We start from the raw sequence: 5,759 nt of genomic DNA, 5'->3' as shown, positions 1-5,759 counted from the left end.
ACACTTCCTGACTCTGCGATGGGAAACAGTGAGGTTACCCTGATTACAGACATTTCCTTCCTCCACCACTCACAGCAATGCCTGGAATTACTGCACTATTTACTCAGGCCCGAAGCAGTAAACTGTGGATCCCACACCCACATGGCACATGCATCATGGGTTACAAAGGCCACGGGTTCCTGGGAGAGTTCTCCTTAACCCAGACATGAAAAAATGTCATGTTTCACAAGCAGAATTAAACAATCTGACCTGGACGAGTGGCACGTTTTGTTTTGGCTGAAGTCCTGGTGTTGATGTGGGACCCTTGCTAAAACCAAACATTGAATTCAGTTTATAAATCTGTTCATGAACACGTTGCCTCTTCAAGTACAACCCTTTGGTTTGGAAATCTTAAAAGGTCAACATTTCATCTGAATGTAGATAAAATGACTTTAATTCCATTTTGTAAAAGGTTCACTGCAGATTTGAGGACAGCAATAAAGGAATGAAGTATTCGGTTAATGTTCCAAATTCTTGCTGAAATGATCACAATCTTCTCTAAAAATACGRACTCAAGCCTCTAATTTATCAGAGCATAACCTAGCCTAAACATTTAAACACTTCAAATAAATAAATCCAATGTTCGCAGATTATGTAAACTTTTAGTTGGGATTTAGATTAAACAGAACATTTTAAAAAGATATGATCTACTTTTGCAATTATAAATATAAATTTTATCATCTTTCCATAATTAGTTTTAGTTGATTTAGTATTTTAAGTACTTTTATTGTTATCTGGTTTGACTTTAATTTGCAGTTTCAGACTAGTTTTTGCTTACATTTGTTGAGTGTCACCACAAGAGGGCAGCATGTTCATGTTTCTTTGTTCAATAAACTGGTGTTTTCACTCTTGACAACATGAGATTTACTATGTTGCCATCTGTACCATTAAATTACCTTTTGTAATTCAAAAACTTAAATAAATACATAAAAGAGCAATCTCTGTTGAAAGAAGTAATTGTGCTGAATGTAAAAGTAAACACCTTAATATGCTATAATCACTAATTTTAAATACAGCCACGATACCGCTTCTATAGGTTTAAATAAGTGAGTAATAGTGCCTCAGGAACACTTTAAGGGGGTCTAGGTGGGTGCACACATCTCAAACCTCAGTCATCAGTTTAACACTGCCATCTGGTGAAAACACACTGACATAGATGCAGTCGACCTTTTCCCACTTTTACAAGTCACTCATTTTCTTTCTGAGCACCGGCAGGCAGAGGATGGAGAAGGCAGCCATTATCGCTGCCCTGTTTTTTTACTTAGGAGGCATAAGTGTCCCTCAAAAAGGCACATAATGACAGTAGAAAGCACAGTGTAAGCAATAATAACATTAAAGATGGACTAAACCCACAAGCAGCTGCAGCATAATAGGAAAGTGCTTGTTTTTGACAAGAAAAGAAGAGTGTCAATTTTTTATCTAATAAGCAATAAAGTCATTTCTTGTGGTTTGCAAAAAAAGATGCAACAGAACAAACTAAAAATTCCCAACTGTCACCGTAAATTCATAATTAGTATCGGTTTCTTTGAGGATGGAGTAGGGTCAGTAAAAAAAAAAAACTTGTCTTTTGAAATTTTTATTACATTTATATGTGGAAAAGGTGTTGATTAGCTTTAAGAATATTGTTGTTTTAGGCTGCTCCTTTCTTTAGGAGGCTCCACAGTGAGCAAACTTACATGAAAGATTTGACAAGTGTTTCATTTTACTGTTTAAGTGCTTTTGTAAGGTGACCTTGAGTTTTTGAAAGGCACCTTGAAATTAAATGTATTATTATTATCTTTATCATTACTATTATTATTAGATACCATTTCTGACCTAACCTGGACTCAAACCTGCAGCCTCTAGATTGTAATCTGCAGCACTGACCACCAAGCTGCCGCAGCCCCTTTAACTGTAATCATGTACCGTAAAAGAAAAACAAAAGATCGTTGTCCATTAGAGAATGCTTAGCTTTCTATAAAAGTAGATGACATGAGCTGTTTATATGCACAGCATATACTCTGAACCTGTAAATGCTGACTTTCCCCAAAGAATACATCTTTAAACAATTCTACAAAACCCACAAGACCAAACAAAGTTAATAAATAGATGAAACAAAAAAGTTGTTAAATAAACCTATAAACTTCTTTTATAAAAGAAACTAAACACACACAATCTGAATCACAGACACAAGGGAGCACTGAAGTGTTTATGAGCAGTAACTTGTTACTTGGCTSCTTTGGAGCTGGTAGGTTAAAATTAAATCTGAAGTGTTACTTCTGTTCTGCRCAGTGATAATTTTAAAATCTTTGAAGTCCATATGCCCTCCGTCAGCTCTGGCCCAAATTTGGAGGCATCTAAGAAGCTACATGAGTGTGATAATATTAGTCAGTGATTCTCTCCCTTGGGGGGCTAATCATTGGAAGGAATTCAGAGTTGTTCACTAGGATGGTATTTGCTCTAAAACGTCTGACTGAAAGAAAAAAGAAATCTATAAACCCTTTCACCAGACAAATGTCAGACTTAAAATCAAATATGAACAAACTGTGACTCTTGGTTAGTTTGATGTGTGAGATTTAGCTTAACGTTTAAAATGTTGTGGCACATCCTTCAAGTGAGACTGTGGTAAAAAAAATGACAAAGAATCTAATTAATATGTCTGATCATTGTTGGAGCTTCATTGAGGAATTGAAAGAGACATCTGAATGAGATATGACACAATTTTCAAGTTAAAATAGGCTGGCCAGACCTGAGTCTTTCTCTCAAAGGTCAAATTTAGCCTCAATTTGATCTGAGAACCAAAGCCAAAGTGCCTACTGAGTGTGCGTGCGCGCGTRTGTGCGTGTGTGCGTGCGCGCTGCCCTGCCAAATTCTCTCAAAGTGTGTGCCTTTGCTCCAGTAAAATGTGTTGGCTTAAAATAGGCCTGATCGAAGAACAGTGTTTCACGTTACACTGCACAGGAGACCCGAGCAGCTACAGCTCTCACAGATGTCCTCTTCTGTTTTTCTTGACTGAAATCTCCACTTCTCCTGAGCAGCCCGCAGTGAACTCGTGGCAAGGTCACCGTCAGCTCTGGAAAGTGGCTGAAATACAAACAAAGTAGCCTGATGATGCATTATGACGTAGCATTCCTTAAAATAATGCATATTGCTCTCCACCATGTTACTAACATCCACAGCTCCCAATAACCAAGCTCCATCTTATATTAAATATTATTTCCCAACAGAGCACTTCACTCAGACTGCAGGTTTACTTGAGGTTCCTAGAGTTGATGACAAGCACAGTTTGGACTCAAAAAATGCAACATCAAACTTTAGCTCATTTTCCATAAAACTGACTAAATTTCTGAAGATCAGATCGGGCAGCAGTGACAAAATTTGTGCTTTTACCTTCAGCAGTGAACAACAAATGACTGATTTTGTTTTTCCTCCAGTTGTGTCATTTTAGAAGCACAACACATTATAACAAACATTGTTCATCCCTACATAATCACCCACCCCATGTTTTTTTGTTGTTTCCCCCCCTCATTATGCCTGCTTGTGTTGTATTTATCTTTTTGGCAACAATGCCTCTGACAAACATGCAACAAAACCTGCTGAAATATCCAATCATTGTACACATATTAATATGCATTTTATGTTTGTTCACCTGGGAGAGTTTTGGACCACGTTCAGATGTTCTCCTGCTTCACAGAGATCGCTGCCAACCCAATTCAGGGTATCTCTGCTGTGGCAGGTCCTTAGTTTGATTTTTTTTTTCCTCCTCGGAGCACGTTCCCAGCACCAGAAAGCATTATGCCTCCTCCCCCCACCCCTCCGTGCCTCCATAGACCTACGTATCTGGGTCTCTCACACAAAATGCATCGCCTGTAGCAAAAATGTTTTTGAAAGACAAGGTGACTAGTCAATGACATCTGAAAATAACCACCCACTGCTGCGATTCTTGAAACGAGAGAAGTATTCTCTGCAGCGTAGCTATCGGTGTTTCTCTTTTTGTTCCACTGAACTCTCACATCAGCGAGTTGTTCCCGTGTCTGGGGGTACCTGTCCCCCCAGGAGGGTGCTTAAAAATCACAGGGATGTGTAAGGTTTCTTACCCAGCAGACAGATGATAGTTAGATTTTCTCTTAAAAAAAGAGGAAGAAATTCACAACAGACTTTCTGGAGTACCAAAAGTTTGTATAAAGGAAGAAAGAAATCAAAGTTTATTGGTTATTTTGTGGGAAAATATTTGTACCTTTCATTGAACTGCAGGAAATAAAAAGATTTCTTCAAAGAATGCACAAMAATGTGAAGGAAATGGATTTAAAAGCCAAATTTCATGCCTAAAATCAACTGTTTAGACAATTTATTCTAAATGATAACATTTTGGAATCAATCATGTTTAAAATGACTACAATAACTACTAACAAGATGTTACATCCTTCTTTAATCTAGCACAAATCTGAAACATAACACAATCCTATTGCTCTGTGTTTTGAATATTTATGGATAATATAAGTAGGACAATTAAATTCAGAAGGAAAACTACCTCTGCCAGACTAGAGCAGCCAGACAAGCACCAACTCCCAGTAGTCAGGAGTCTCATTATCTGCATGAAGCTCACACAGTTAGAGGAGAAGTGAATGTTCGTCCTGCTATAATGGACCCGGCATCCCACTGGAGGCTTAGATGAAACTGGCCACGATGGCGTGAAACAGCCAGGCTGTTGCTCCTCAGCTTGCTCAGAATGTAATGATCGCAGCTTCTGATGGCTTCCTGACTGGATCAGATTCACTGCTGGGAATCATCATGTCCACCAGCCTTACTGAAGAGGATGGCCTTCATTTTTTACTTAGAGGGGAAAAAATCCTCTCAGGAGTTTTTCTGTCTCTGCCAAAGTTTGGTTTAATATTCAGTTAACTTTTTGTATGGCTGCAGCCTGTTAAATGGTTTAGACCAGAGGTGCCCAAAGTGGGGCCCGTGGGCCAAAATTGGCCCGCCGAGCCATTTGATTTGGCCCACCAACAGTTGTCCTGGTTATTAGATTGCAATTATGTTAAGATTAAATATAAAATAACTACAAGAGACATTTAGATTAGATTTAAGCCCATATATAGATTTGCACACCTTGTAAGACCACATATACTCAAATTTTTAATTATGAACAGTCCCATGAGCCTTTGCTGCCTGAGCATACGTTGAAGTTTCTCCATGTCCATGGGCTGAAAAAAAAAACCCTAAAAAACTTGGGCAATCACACTGGCTGTTAGCTTGATCATAAAAAATAAAACAACTTTACTTAAGTATTAAGCATTTCTTATATTATTGCATTCGGCCCGCGGCCCTCAGATTGATTTTAATTTTGGCCCTCTCAGGAAATTTTTTTTAAAATTTTGGCCCTCTCAGGGAAAATGTTTGGGCACCCCTGGTTTAGATATTTGTGGCATAACCTTCAACTGATTTTACTTTCATTTAATTTTCCTTTAAGCTGCATGTTTCAGTCAAACTGAACAAATACAATTTCCCAAGAATTTTTTAGTTATCTTAATTACAACTGCACAGAACTGTACTTTTTATTTTTACCATAATGTAAAAAGAAAAGACTAAATGCTATGTGAAACACAACTTAATTTGCAACTGGGTTAAATTTGGACCAAGCCAAGTCATTTTTATGGAGGACCGAATCAGACATAAAAAGTCTGATCTAGTTCAGGAGCTGCAGTGGTGATGTGGCTCTGTACCAGCTCTTCATGGAGAAC

Source organism: Austrofundulus limnaeus, unplaced genomic scaffold (assembly GCF_001266775.1).
Source record: "Austrofundulus limnaeus strain Quisiro unplaced genomic scaffold, Austrofundulus_limnaeus-1.0 Scaffold4, whole genome shotgun sequence".
NCBI classification, from domain to species: Eukaryota; Metazoa; Chordata; class Actinopteri; order Cyprinodontiformes; family Rivulidae; genus Austrofundulus; species Austrofundulus limnaeus.
The sequence above is the reverse complement of the archived record's forward strand: the minus strand, read 5'-3'. Positions refer to the sequence as shown.